Raw genomic sequence first — 13,596 nt, forward strand, 5'->3', positions numbered from 1 at the left:
CACGGAGACATCATCTTGTGGGCCACTTCCTGGTCTTGAACCCATGTTGTTACTAGCCTGCCGATCATGGCAAGAAAGGTGGCAAGCAGTGCCTGTTCCTCTTGCTCCTCTTTCCTTTTCCTACTTCCTGCCTACCTAATTCTTTCCCCAATAAACAAAACAAAAACAAACAAACCCTACACTGCATACAACTAACAAAGCTGTGCCAATTCTTTTCCGAATTCATTTACTTTTATGTTGTATCTACAACTCCTGTCCTCCTCCTATATGTATCTTTCGATTGTAAGCCCTCCAAGACAGGATTGTTCCTTTTGTGCGTTTGTACAGCATCTTGAACAATGGGGCCCTGGGCCTTTGCATACTATAATAATATAAGTATTTAGTCCTACTACTACTACTTCTACTACTAGTAATGTGATCATGTAACATCCCAGTGGCAGCTACAGCAATTATTTCAGAATACATCTCTTTTTGATATAAACTCTTGATGTATTTTCAATGCTGTAAGTGTATTTTCTTTCAGGGAAAACTAATTGCACTGTCTCCTTCTGATTTTCATGTTCTCTCTCCTTTCCCTCTGTTATTTATCCCCGAGCTTCCCAGCACTTGCTTCATACAGCCTGATTCTCATCCTTCTCCTGTACGTTTCTGTGTCCTCCTTCGTGTCTCTCTCTCTCCCCCACTCCTCTGAACATGTTGGCCTGCAGACTACTTTCCTCCTCTCCTCTCCTCATGTTCTTCTGCTGTGTTGTCCCCTACACATTCTGCCCAGCTGAATGCTCAGTGATAGGTTTTCCTAGGTATATGAGCTGTATGAATTAATATTGTTTTGGGCAATGTTTAATCAAGTGAGACCTGCACTAAGGACTGTCTTAAATAAGTAACTCCCTGCATTAAGGACCACTTCAAAGTAATATTATTCAGTTTCCAGTACAATTTTGGTTGACCTTTATTCAAAGACAGATTCTGCTAGGCAACCAATATTTGCTGGTATCCTGGAAAATCAATTGAGACAAGTTTTATTGTATTGGCTTTTAAAGGGTAACTGTAGGATGGCCTTAAATAACTTACCCTGGCAGAGATTAGTTTAGAATTTTGAGAAGTTTGATTCAATATTCCCCTTAGAAGTATTTCAATATTTTGAAAATGTTATTAGTTCTTTGTCTGTTTATTAAAGAAAATTTAAGATCTCAAAATTAAAAAAATTACTTTAGCTAATTTAATTTGTATTAAGTACTTCAGCAATACTTAACAAGATCCTCAGCACAAAGATTAGATATTTTCATTGATAAGAAAATGTAGATTCTTGTCATTTTGATGGCGATGCTAGTTAAATGCAAATGTATCTCACACACACCAACAAAATCTTATCTAAAAATAATTATAAAATCTAAAAAATCAACATCGTCTAGAAATTCTTTGCAGTTTTATCAGTCCAAGATCATATAAGTAGTGGGTCGTTAGTGAGCTTAAAGAGTATTCTGAAGTATTTCATTTGTTTGAAAAAAGTAGCTTGGTTCCCACAAGCTATTGGTGTAATAGAAAAAAATCATTTCAATATGTCTTTGTGTTATTATACATATATAAAGAAAAAGAGTCTGTATTTAGGGAAAACAACAAAAATCATAAGGAAAGTATTCAAATGATATTGATAAACAAGGGTTTTCTTTTGCTTTCTAAGTCCTATATATAAATGGCCCAATATACTTGATGTGACTATTTCAGTTGTCATTGATACTTTGTTTCACAATCATCACACTTATGGCTTCCTCCCCTGCCCCTCCCCCAAATTTTTTTTATTCCATTTACTGTTCATCTTGGTTTAGTTAGATAGTAGCGCTTGTTTCTCAACATCCTGGGTCAATGCTACGGAAGTGCACTTTCCCTTTGAGAATACCTTCAAAGCAATTCCTGTGTTAGTTTTATGTTTTTCATAGATTTGCTTTATTATAAGATTTTTCTGAATTTCTAGGACTTTAACAGTCTAAGGGCTTGTCTACATGGCCCCACAGTGCAGAATAGAGGCATGTGAATTGCAGTGTGCACGCGCTAAAGGATTGCACTGTGACTGCCCTATGTAGATCCTGCTAGCAGAAAATAAAAGGGTACCTAGTTCACATTACTGTAGTCCTGTTTCATACAGGACTACATTAACGTACATTAGGTAACACTGATTTCTCGCTAGCATGGTCAAGATGGGGAAATCACAGTGCAATGCTTTAGCTTGTGCTGCAGCTCATCTCCCTGTCGTCTGCACTCTGTGGAGGCCAATATGCTTTAGTACTTTAACTGGTTCTTTCTTTTTCACTTTGAATGATGGGAGATCTCTCATGGAAGCTGTTTAGCATTTTAAGTAAAACTGGCAGCACATCCACTGTTCTGTGATAGGGTGGGATTTTTGTGCCAGCATAAACGTTCTGCTTCTTCCATACACAATATGTACATGACCAAATGTAGAGCTAGCTTTATATATGCATGACTTACAAAAGCTATCTATTGAACACATTACAGGGGAGAACAGTTCCAGTGAACTGCAAGTAAATGTTGTCGCTTCATTTAGCACTAGGCCATTAATCCTAATGTTTGCTCATTGTACATTTAGGTGCAGGCTGAGATACATGGCAGTGTTTGAAATGCTAGTTCTCAAACCTAAGTTTGCAGAGGAAATAGGATGAGATTTCACTATCAGCAGGCCTTCTTCAGAGTGAGATACAAATGCACAGTCCTCCACACATACTAGCCCTCCAATTGTCTGATCTCTCTGAGGGGTGCTTGTCAGGAATCTGCTGGGTTGTGGGTGGGGGAGAGGGAAGGGAGGGTCTGTGTGAATCGTGTGATGATTTTCCTTCCTGATCTTGGAGCTGTCTGGGCCCTGGGACAGATCCCAACATAAATTAGAACAGCCTAAGGGCTGCTATAAAATTCATTGGCTATTGGTATGGCAATAGCATCAGTGGCTCACTGGGATTCCATGACCATGTCTCCTTTTCTTATTCATGAATCCTGTGCTGGTGGCCAGGATTGGTAAGTGGTGTAGGAGCTACTATGTCAGCTCTATGCCACCTAAGTCTTCACTTATGCACTGGCCAGTTAAGCTAGACAGTCTTATCATACAAGTGAATCAAGATCTAGCCCTCTAGTAAGAGTTCTGTCTCCTTTTGTTTGTGCATTCCAACATGATAATACTCTGCATGGAGAGCACATAATAAGCTAATTCTATTCACACGAATGAAAAGTCTAAATAGTGATGAGATGAGCGCTCCTCTTTAACACCATTCAGATTGTCAAAAGAATTGGAGAATAATCCCTCTGTACAGTCTTCTCCAATGCTGCCATTATGCAGCTGTTGGATAATGGTGGCTATTTTATCCAGGCATCCAAATTTTCTCAGGACCCAAGTCCTTCGCAATACAAGGCCAGCTAACTATCTCAAAAGCTTTCATCAGGTCAAACAGACAATAGAAAGGTCTATATTTTGTTCAATGTATTTTTTATGTAATTGTTGAGCAGAAAAGTTCATACCAGAAGTGTATCAGTGTGATTAAAAAAAATCACTTCAACCCAGGTTCTGTCCTCATTTATATCCATGAGCCTCAACTGAAGTGGAGGAACTGATTTTGGCTCAGTGATTTCTGCTCACAGTATAGCACTGTTTCTTAATGATCTTTTTGCTCAGTAACTACAGTAAATGCTAATAGAACATGATAGAGACCTTTACAGGAACTTGGGGATACCCCCTGTAAATGTTAAGTTACTGGAAAATAAATCAAAAGGCAAAGTGCATTATTACCCCCAACATTTTAAAAATAACATTTAATAAAATAAACAATCACTTCATCTGCAAAAATATATAGGTCCTTAATGATTGTTTAAATCATTTTTGAAAAATTAAATAAAGGATCCATAATTAAGCGGACAGCTGCAACATTACATAGCAAAATTAATTAGAATTGTTAATCTTTGAAAAAAATTAAAATGAATACAATAAATACGTTGAAGGTATTCTCAAAGGGAAATTGACCCAGGATGTTGAGAAACTAGAGCTATCCAGCTAAACAACGATGAAGAGTAAATGTAGGAGTAAAAGTGCTTGGGAGAAAAGGATCAGAGAGAAGAACTCTTCCCAATAGTTTCTAAGAAGGGAAGTGTTGCCCAGCAGGTGAATTACTACATTCTGGAGCGTTTCATTATCTATTAGAATGACATTTTTGTTAGCGATAGGTTGATTTAATCAAAGTGATAATTGGTTTAATGTGAGCTGTTTTATAGGAGAAAAATGACACTGTCACTTGAGATCTCCTCTTCTCATACCTTGCTCTCATGTGAAGGACAGGGACCCAAGTCTGGACCTTTATCAGGTGTATCACAAAATGTAGAGTTTGATATGGATCGTAATCTCTTTAGGGAGGGACTGTATTTTCCTTTTTGTTTATTCAGACTCAACCACACTGGGGGTGCTCAATAAATTATTATATTTACAGCATGCACAGATGTTGCCCTGGAAATTATTAAGAAAAAATATATAAAATGAGCACATTTCCCCAGCATCCCATAACGTTTCACTGTTGCAAAAGGGGTTTTCATTTTAAGCCCATCCTATCTCAGTCATTCTTCTGCAGAGCAGCACTTCCTTTGTCACAAAGGTATGTCAGCACAAGGGACATTTTCACAATAATGATGATGTTAATGGAGCGACCCCAGTCATGTAATTATTATATTGGTGACAGGTATTTTCAAAGTTCAGGGTTTCATATTTCATTCATATAGTCTTAATAGGTAAATTAATCCCTGGCAACATGGCTAACATAAGGCCTGGGTACCACTTAAATTCTCAACTAGTGTGTAAATGGGTAATGAAATGGTGTATAGGCCTTGTACTGGACTGCTGCATGGGATGATTTTATTCATATAGTGGATAACTAAATGATGATGATCTCTGTTACATCTAAGCATTACTATTTTCCTTTACGTTTATTTTTCTCTTTCTTTATACTAAGTATGCTGTGTTTCTTTCCTAAAGATACAATTGCTAAAAATATCATTAACAGAGCACCAGAATGGGAAAAAGCAATTGTACAATCCTTATTCACATTAAAGAATACTTATGTAGGCAAACAACCCTGTTAACTTTGAGTGGGACTAATCACACAGCTTGGGTTGCCATGTAGGACCTTGGAGTTTGAACCTTTATCAGATGTGTGTCTGAATTCTATTGAATTCAGTGGGACTAATTGTGTGAATAAGTAAGTAAGCTCAGTGTGACTGTCAGGGTTTCAGAATCATGTCACAATTAATGTTTTATTTATTATCTGATTCCTGTTTTACATTGTAAATAAATTCTCCTTACAGTAGCTTCAGCCCTACTCTGTAGGAAAAGGACAGAATTAATTTGTGTAAAGGCAGAAATGTAGCTTTGGAATTGTAACAGAAGAAATCTGAAAGGAAACCTAGCAGGCATCCTCTTCGCAGGATCTTCAAAAAGAGCACACAGTAGATTATGGACTGGAACAGAAGGCTTTTTGAAAGAAAAGTATACTTTGTAAAATTGCTTGTATTGATTTAAAGCTTCCTTTTTATGTTAGCTGGCAGAAGTAGTAGCATCACAACAACAATGTTGTGAAGTGGCAGATATAAAACAAAGTACGGCTAAGTAAAAAAATAATTTGTGAAACAAAATCTAAAAGAACCTTTCTCCGAGAAGAGAGTTTGATTTTAAGTCTAAATAGTCCATTCCCTGACAATACTGACATATTTCTGACCTACAGTGCTCTATGAAAAATACATATTTCTGTTTCTAGAAGGGGCAAAACAAATCAGAACAAAAGATCTGATATCTCATTTTATAGTGCTTATTCTGCTTAATCTTCCCCCCTCTTATCAATGGCACCCCATATGGCAGTAATTAACCAACAGCTACAATGTCCAGTCACAGAGGACCAAAAGCTTTGCTTCCTTTTTTATTTAAAGTACAAGGAACATGCGGACAATGCTAATAGCTTTAGCTATTCCCAATAGGAGGGCTTAAAATTTGCATTTACTTTAAATCCTGGGTGACTCTAGTTCCAGGTTGAGGCTCCGGTGAAAGAGGGAGAAAAAATATGGTAGTAACCCTTAACAGCATTTATGGAATACAGTTTCTGGCTAGGCACCTGTAAATAGTCACAAATCTAATTTTCTGACAGAATGAGAATGAGTTTTTCTTAATTTGTCAATTACTGCTGGAATAGCTCACTGTTTTTAACATTATAAAGAAGACTGGAAGTCATCAAGTCAGAGTACTCCATTGAATCAGGCAGTAACAACTCCTCCAATTGATTTTTGTCATTTGTTGACCACTTTAGGTTTTCTAATCTTCTGATTTGTGATCCCTGGGCGGCCTTTTCCAGGTTGCAAACAGGAAACTCTGCAAAGCTGTATGTGTATTTATTTTTGACCAATTAGCTTTCCAACAATCAATATATTTTTCATGAAAAGATGTTAAATGGTTAGCTTGTCATAGTCTGGATATTAAGCTATTAAATTCAGGGAGGGCAGAGTGCGCTTTTGAAGTGCTAAATGTGTGTGAACAATCTCAGGCACATACGTGTTTGCAATACATCTACACCATGGGGGAGATTTTTCAAAAGCACAAAAAGGAGTTAGGCATCTATCTTCCACTGATGTCTAATGAGGGTTGTGCACCTACATGTGTTTTGCGCCTTTGAAAATTTCCCTCCATACCTTTGAAATAAAGCAAAAGATATTGAATACAACTGCAGAAGTTTTCTAGGTCTTTAAATGCAAGAGAAAAAAGGAAGAAGCTAGAACATTATACAAGATGAGATGTGAAATGAAGTCATACAGGATGACAGAACTGCTCAAGCATTAAATAATTACTTTCTCAATGCATTTACATGTAGCATGGCACAGCACCTGAAGAATGCCTTCTCACGAGCAGTGAACTGAAAGTTTGATCCAGAGCCGTATGTTAATGAATAGTGATATTCAGTGGCCCAGATGCAATGGCAGGTATACTTAATGTAGGGAGTCTTCCAAATAGATTATTATTATTTTATTTTTTTGAAAAATAAAATGGTGTCATGACTTCACTAATCAGGAAATTTATATCAATAATAATAATTCTGGTGGCATAGTAAAAATGGCTGATGGGTAAGTCAGATGAGGTGAAATTCAAAAGTAAAAGAAGCAGTGAGAGGGAAAAAAGGCATCCTTTAAAAAGTGGAAGATAAATCCTAATGAGGAAAATATAAAAGAGCATACACTTTGGTAAATGAAGTGTAAAAATATAATTAGAAAGGCCAAAAAAAATTTGAAGAACAGCTAGCCAAAGACTCCAAAAGTAATAGCAAAATTTTTTTAAAGTACATCAGAAGCAGAAAGCCTGCTAAACAACCAGTGGGGACACTGGACTATCGAGATGCTAAAGGAGCACTCAAAGACAATAAGGCCATTGCGGAGAAATGAATTCTTTGCATTGGTCTTCACTGTTGAGGATGTGAGGGAGATTCCCAAACCTGAGCCATTCTTTTTGGGTGACAGATCTGAGGAACTGTCCCAAATTGAGGTGTCATTAGAGGAGGTTTGGGAACAAATTGATAAACTAAACAGTAATAAGTCTCCAGGACCTGATGGTATTCACCCAAGGGTTCTGAAGGAACTCAAATGTGAAATTGCAGGACTACTAACTGTCATCTGTACCCTATCATTTAAATCAGCTTCTGTACCAAATGACTCGAGGATAGCTAATGTGACGCCAATTTTTAAAAAGGGCTCCAGAGGTGACCCTGGCAACTGCAGGGCAGTAAGCCTCACTTCAGTACAGGGAAAACTGGTTGAAACTATCATAAAGAACAAAATTGTCAGACACATAGGTGAACATAATTTGTTGGGAAATAGACTGCATGGTTTTTGTACAGGGAAATCCTGCCTCACCAATCTATTAGAATTCTTTGAGGGGGTCAACAAGCATGTGGGCAAAGGAGATTCAGTGGATATAGTGTATTTAGATTTTCAGAAAGTCTTTGACAACTTCCCTCACCAAAGGTTCTTAAGCAAAATAAGCAGTCATGGGATAAGAGGGAAGGTTCTCTCATGGATTGGTAACTGGTTAAAAGATAGGAAACAAAGGGTAGGAATAAATGGTCAGTTTTCAGAATGGAGAGAGGTAAATAGTGGTGTCCCCCAAGGATCTGTACTGTGCCCAGTCATATTTAACATATTCATAAGCGATCTGGAAAAAGGGGTAAACAGTGAGGTGGCAAAATTTGCAGATGATACAAAACTACTCAAAATAGTTAAGTCCTGCAAAGACTTAACTGCAGACTGCGAAGAGCTACAAAAGGATCTCTCAAAACTGGGTGACTGGGCAACAAAATTGCAGATGAAATTTAATGTTGATAAATGCAAAGTAATGCACATTGGAAAACATAATCCTAACTATACATATACAATGATGGGGTCTAAATTAGCTGTTACCACTCAAGAAAGAGATCCTGGAGTCATTGTGGCTAGTTCTCTGAAATCATCCACTCAATGTGCAGCGGCAGTCAAAGGAGCGAACAGAATATTGGGAATCATTAAGAAAGGGATAGATAATAAGACAGAAAATATCATATTGCCTCTATATAAATCCACGGTATGCCCCCACCATGAATACTGCGTGCAGATGTGGTTGCCCCATCTCAAAAAAGATATATTGGAATTGGAAAAGGTTCAGAAAAGGGCAACAAAAATGATTAGGGGTATAGAATGGCTTCCGTATGAGGAGAGATTAGTAAGACTGGGACTTTTCAGCTTGGAAAAGAGGCGCCTAAGGAGGGATATGATAGAGGTCTATTAAATCATGAGTGGTATAGAGAAAGTAAATAAGGAGTGTTATTTACTCCTTCTGATAATACAAGAACAAGGGACCACCAAATGAAATTAGTAGGTAGCAGGTTTAAAACAAACACAAGAAAGTACTTTTTCACACAACACACTGTCAACCTCTGGAACTCCTTGCCAGAGGGTGTTGTGAAGGCCAATACTATAATGGGGTTCAAAAGGGAGCTAGATAGATTCATGAAAGATAGGTCCATCAATGGCTATTAGCCAGGATGGGCAGGAATGATGTCCCTAGCCTCTGTTTGCCAGAAGCTGGGATCACTTGATGATAACCTGTCTGTTCATTCCCTTTGGGGCCTGCCATTGACCACTGTCAGAGGACAGGATACTGGGCTTGATGGACCTTAGGTCTGACCCAGTATGGCCGTTCTTATGTTCATCCCAGTTCAAAAGATCTGCACATGTCCTGTGTACCATATAAATCCCACATAAGCCCTATTTTGAGGTCTTAAATGGTACATAGGACCAATGTGGGTGAATTTCACCTAGAGAACAGCTATTTATATCTGAGCAAGCTATATAATTCCTAATATAATAGTGTTTTCTGGCACCTTTTATACACTTCATTTTGAATATCACAGCTAGATGACAGAAACATATGACTAGATTGTTTTTTGGGACAGGAATTTTCATTTTCTGTGTTTGTACGGCACCTACCACAATGGGGTCCTGATCCATGATGGGCGCTCCTTGGTACTATGATCCTACTGCTATTACTGTTGACAGTAAATGGGTATATTTCACCATTTTTAAAAACTATGGTCATTTCCCTTAATTGTGTGCCACATCAATGTTAAGTAGGCATTGTTATATGTTCTAACTGAATCTAGGTTGTCTCATTGTTAATTATCAGTCTAACTTTAACATGTATTTTAAGAAATAAAATCAGGCCAATAATGTGAGTGGACATCCACATTCCACCAAATTAGGTCATCTTAAGTAAAATTAATCGAACCAGAGTAGCTCGTGTAGCTTGTTCCCCAGAGACTTAAGATCTGGTGAACAGGTTTCTCTATGCTTGCATGAAAAAGCTTGCAGCATTGATGTCTTTGATCAGGCTCTCAGGATTCAAAGTAAGCTTTAAATCTGCCAATACTTATTAATGTGTACTTGGAGTATGTGGTGTTGTCAACGTGTATCTAGTCAGGGGATGGGAGTGGGGTGTAGAAGAAGATGGACTAACTTTGCAAATCAAGAACTAAAACATTAGGCCAGATCCACAGCTAGAATAAATTGATGTAGCTCTATTGGCTTCAATCAAACTAAGATGATTTGCATCAACTGAGGATGTGATCCATTGTATTTAGATGAAAGTTGGCCTGTTTTTACCAAAGATGCTGAGATCACACCATGCCTGGGAGAGTGATCTGTGCTCGGAAACTCTGTTCACATTGTGGATTTAAGTGCATAACTTTAGCCACCTAGTCTCTCCGTAAAGTCACAAGCTTCATCGACCCTTTTGAAATGTGAGAAACGAGCTCACTTAGGGCCTATTTTGCATTTGCCTTTCTATAAAGCATAAGGCATTGGTCATTGCTGTATGCAGGATGCCATACAAGTTGAACAATGGTTAGATCTGTCACAGTAAGTCTCTTGCTTTTATGTTATTTTCCCATTTCATTATTTTCTGTACCTTTATTGTAGATATATGACTAAAAGAAAGTGACAGAAATGTTTTAGTGGTTGTTATTAGAGGTTGCCAGCCTATTATTATTTACAAATAACATCTGTTAAAAATTCTAGATTTGTGTGGTTAGACGCATTTGTGAACTGATCCTGATTTTCTTCAAATTTATAAACTTCATTGCTGAATAATTTGGATCAATAATGTTCAGACTGCGGATCATCCACTAGTTGCTCACATTGAAATTGTTTGCTTAGTCTTATGTGGTTGGTTACTCTAAAATGCATGATATTATTTGTGCTCCCTGGTCAGATGTCTGAAGTATTCTAAACAGGAGCATAGCAAATAGTGACTAACAAATAACATCCTTCCAGTGTGTGCACTTTCAGTGAAACAATTGTTTTGTGCTGGAATTTGTGACACAGTGAGGACTACAATATTTTCATGCACACATAGGCAGTTGTCCAAATGCATAAAAATAATCAATTTTATCCTGTGAGTTCTAACAAATCAAATTCCCTGGCTAATATTTTCCAAATTATGAATGATCTTGGATCATTTAGTTTTTGGGTACCCAGCTCCAGCATCTTAAAAGGCCCTGATTTCCAGAAGGTAGAGGCTGTATACTTCATGAAAATTGGGCCTGTTTTTGGTCTCTCAATGTGAACACCAAAAACAAAGGCACCCAAAATCAATAGTCACTCTTCAAACCAATGATTAGTGGTTGTATTGTTGAAAATATCTGTGTTTTACATTTTTGCTCTGAGTAGCAATGGTTATTACAAAATTTCTGGGACTTCAAGAAATTTTTGAGAATGAAGGGTTTTTAATTTAAAGAGTCATTATTATGTTGATGGCACAAGGTAAAAAAAAGAAAAGAAAAAAGGAACATAAAAGGAAACTAAAATTTTTTGCTTAGATGGGAAGCACTGATTTTCAAGATTTTTGTCTTACAGAGCCTATGTGGAAATAGGCAAAAATTAGCAAAATTCCTATGTATTTGTATATTCCAATTTGCCTATGTAAATTACAGCCCAATTGTGGTCTTGCTTCATACACCTCTCCATGCATTTGGATGTAATTTCAGCCACTGTGTCAAATCATTGAGTTTATTATTCACCTGTCTTAATAACACCATAAATTAATTAATTTGGTGTTTTTGAGGATGTGCGGTGTATTATACCTGGTTTCAATAGCTGATGGACAGTGAACAAAATCTCGTATTTTGTTACAAAATCTAGACATATTATTTGATCTCAAAGAACAATGTAACAGATTGAACATTCTTTATGAATTATCATTTAAGAGTGGGAAACACATGGAAATTCAAATAAAGAGGAATGAAAAACTTTTGGCACTAATAGTGATCTTTTAGATTTAGTGTAGTTAATATTTATTATGATCCAAAATGTGGCATTCAAGGGTGCAGATATACAGCCTAAGTTCTGAGTGGCCAGAGAGGGGAGGCCTCTGAGTTAGGTCACACTGGATGTCTGCATTGGTGAAGGGCTGATTATACCTGTGGTTCAACTGTAGCAAGAGGTATCCTTCCCCTTGCTACCCCCCCACCCCCCAGGCTTCTAGAAGTATTATACCTCTGAAAGGCACAATACCTTTGGCAATCAGTGAATGTGCTTCTTCCCAATCCCAGTGCAGGCACAACTGAGAGCTTAATTTTCAAACAGGCGATGCCAGGCTTAATCTTGCAAATGGTTGCTTATGTGAATAGTTTTAGCTCATGAGAGTATTTCTGTTGACTTCAAAGAGGCTATTCGTGTGAGGAAGAATTTGCAGGAATTGCCCCTATCTTTTTTTTTAAAAAAAGAAATGCGAACACATGCTTAATTGAAAGAATTGGAAGAATTAAAAGAAAATGGACACAAGCACTATAAATGTCTTTTTTTCTAAAGAGATCTTACAGCCATAATGGTAGAGATATAAGCATTACTTATAGTCTTTAATAGTATGTAAATTCTCAAACTCAGTCTTAATGATTATTGGGATTGTAGCAAGATTTAAATGCACCACATCACCTACCCCAATTTAAAATACTGGCTTTATAATTCAAGATGCCTACAATGGATTTTTTTCAGATATTTTGGAATTAAAAGCATTTAGACATGTTAAATTTGTTTCTTTCTCATCACATGATTTTGCATAGTTTTTAAACCTTCCAAGCATCACTAAGGCCATTCCACTGTGAATGAAATTAATTGCACAGCAAATCGTCATAGCTGCCATGGTGAGATGCTAATAACCACGAACACTTTGTATAGTGTACAACTAGTTATTTAGCAACATTGTATATAATCAGATGACTGTTACATTTTATAGTGTACTTAGTGTTGGTGAGTGGTGCCTGACTGACTGCTCTAGAGAGTAAAGTACTTTACTTATTCACCCCACAGATATAGCAGGGGCAGCACAGTGAAAGCCTCCCCATCTTATCTGCCAGTGTGCTAAGCACCTCAGCCCTGATTGTGGAGGGACATCTCTGGTGTGAAGAGGATAGTTCAGAATCCACAGCCCATTAGTCCTTGACCCTGCTCTGATTGCCAGCAACAGTACCATTTGTGGTGGTGGTTTAGGGCAGTAGGTGCGAATCCACCAGGAACTGGACTGGGCAGAGGTGCTGGAACAATTTTTATAGTGGGGGTGCTGATGATGGAAACCATGCATTCAGTGTTTTACTCCTGAGGACGTTCTGCTCCAAAGAATTAAAAATTCTGCGCCAAAAAATTAAAATTCTGCAATATTTTAAAATTCTGCAAAATTCTGCAAATTTTATTTGTCAAATACATGTGGAGGCTCCAGCATGGCATTGGGGAGCACAGGAAACTGGCTGCACAGAGGTGGAAGATCACTGTGCAGCTCCCCATCCCGCCCAGGACATGGACACAGCAGTGAGGCTGCACCGAACCCTGACACAGTGCAAGGACTGGGCCTGGCCCAGAAACACCCCGGAGCCCCGCCCTCTCTACCAGATGCACCAGGTATGGGCAGGGAGGCTCAACCAGGCAGGATCCAAGTGTGGAGGGCCTTAGTGTGGGGGGCTCCAAGTGTGGGTTGAGAGGGTTCTGTGTGGGGGG

This window comes from Emys orbicularis, chromosome 8 (genome assembly GCF_028017835.1).
Source record: "Emys orbicularis isolate rEmyOrb1 chromosome 8, rEmyOrb1.hap1, whole genome shotgun sequence".
Lineage (NCBI taxonomy): Eukaryota > Metazoa > Chordata > Testudines > Emydidae > Emys > Emys orbicularis.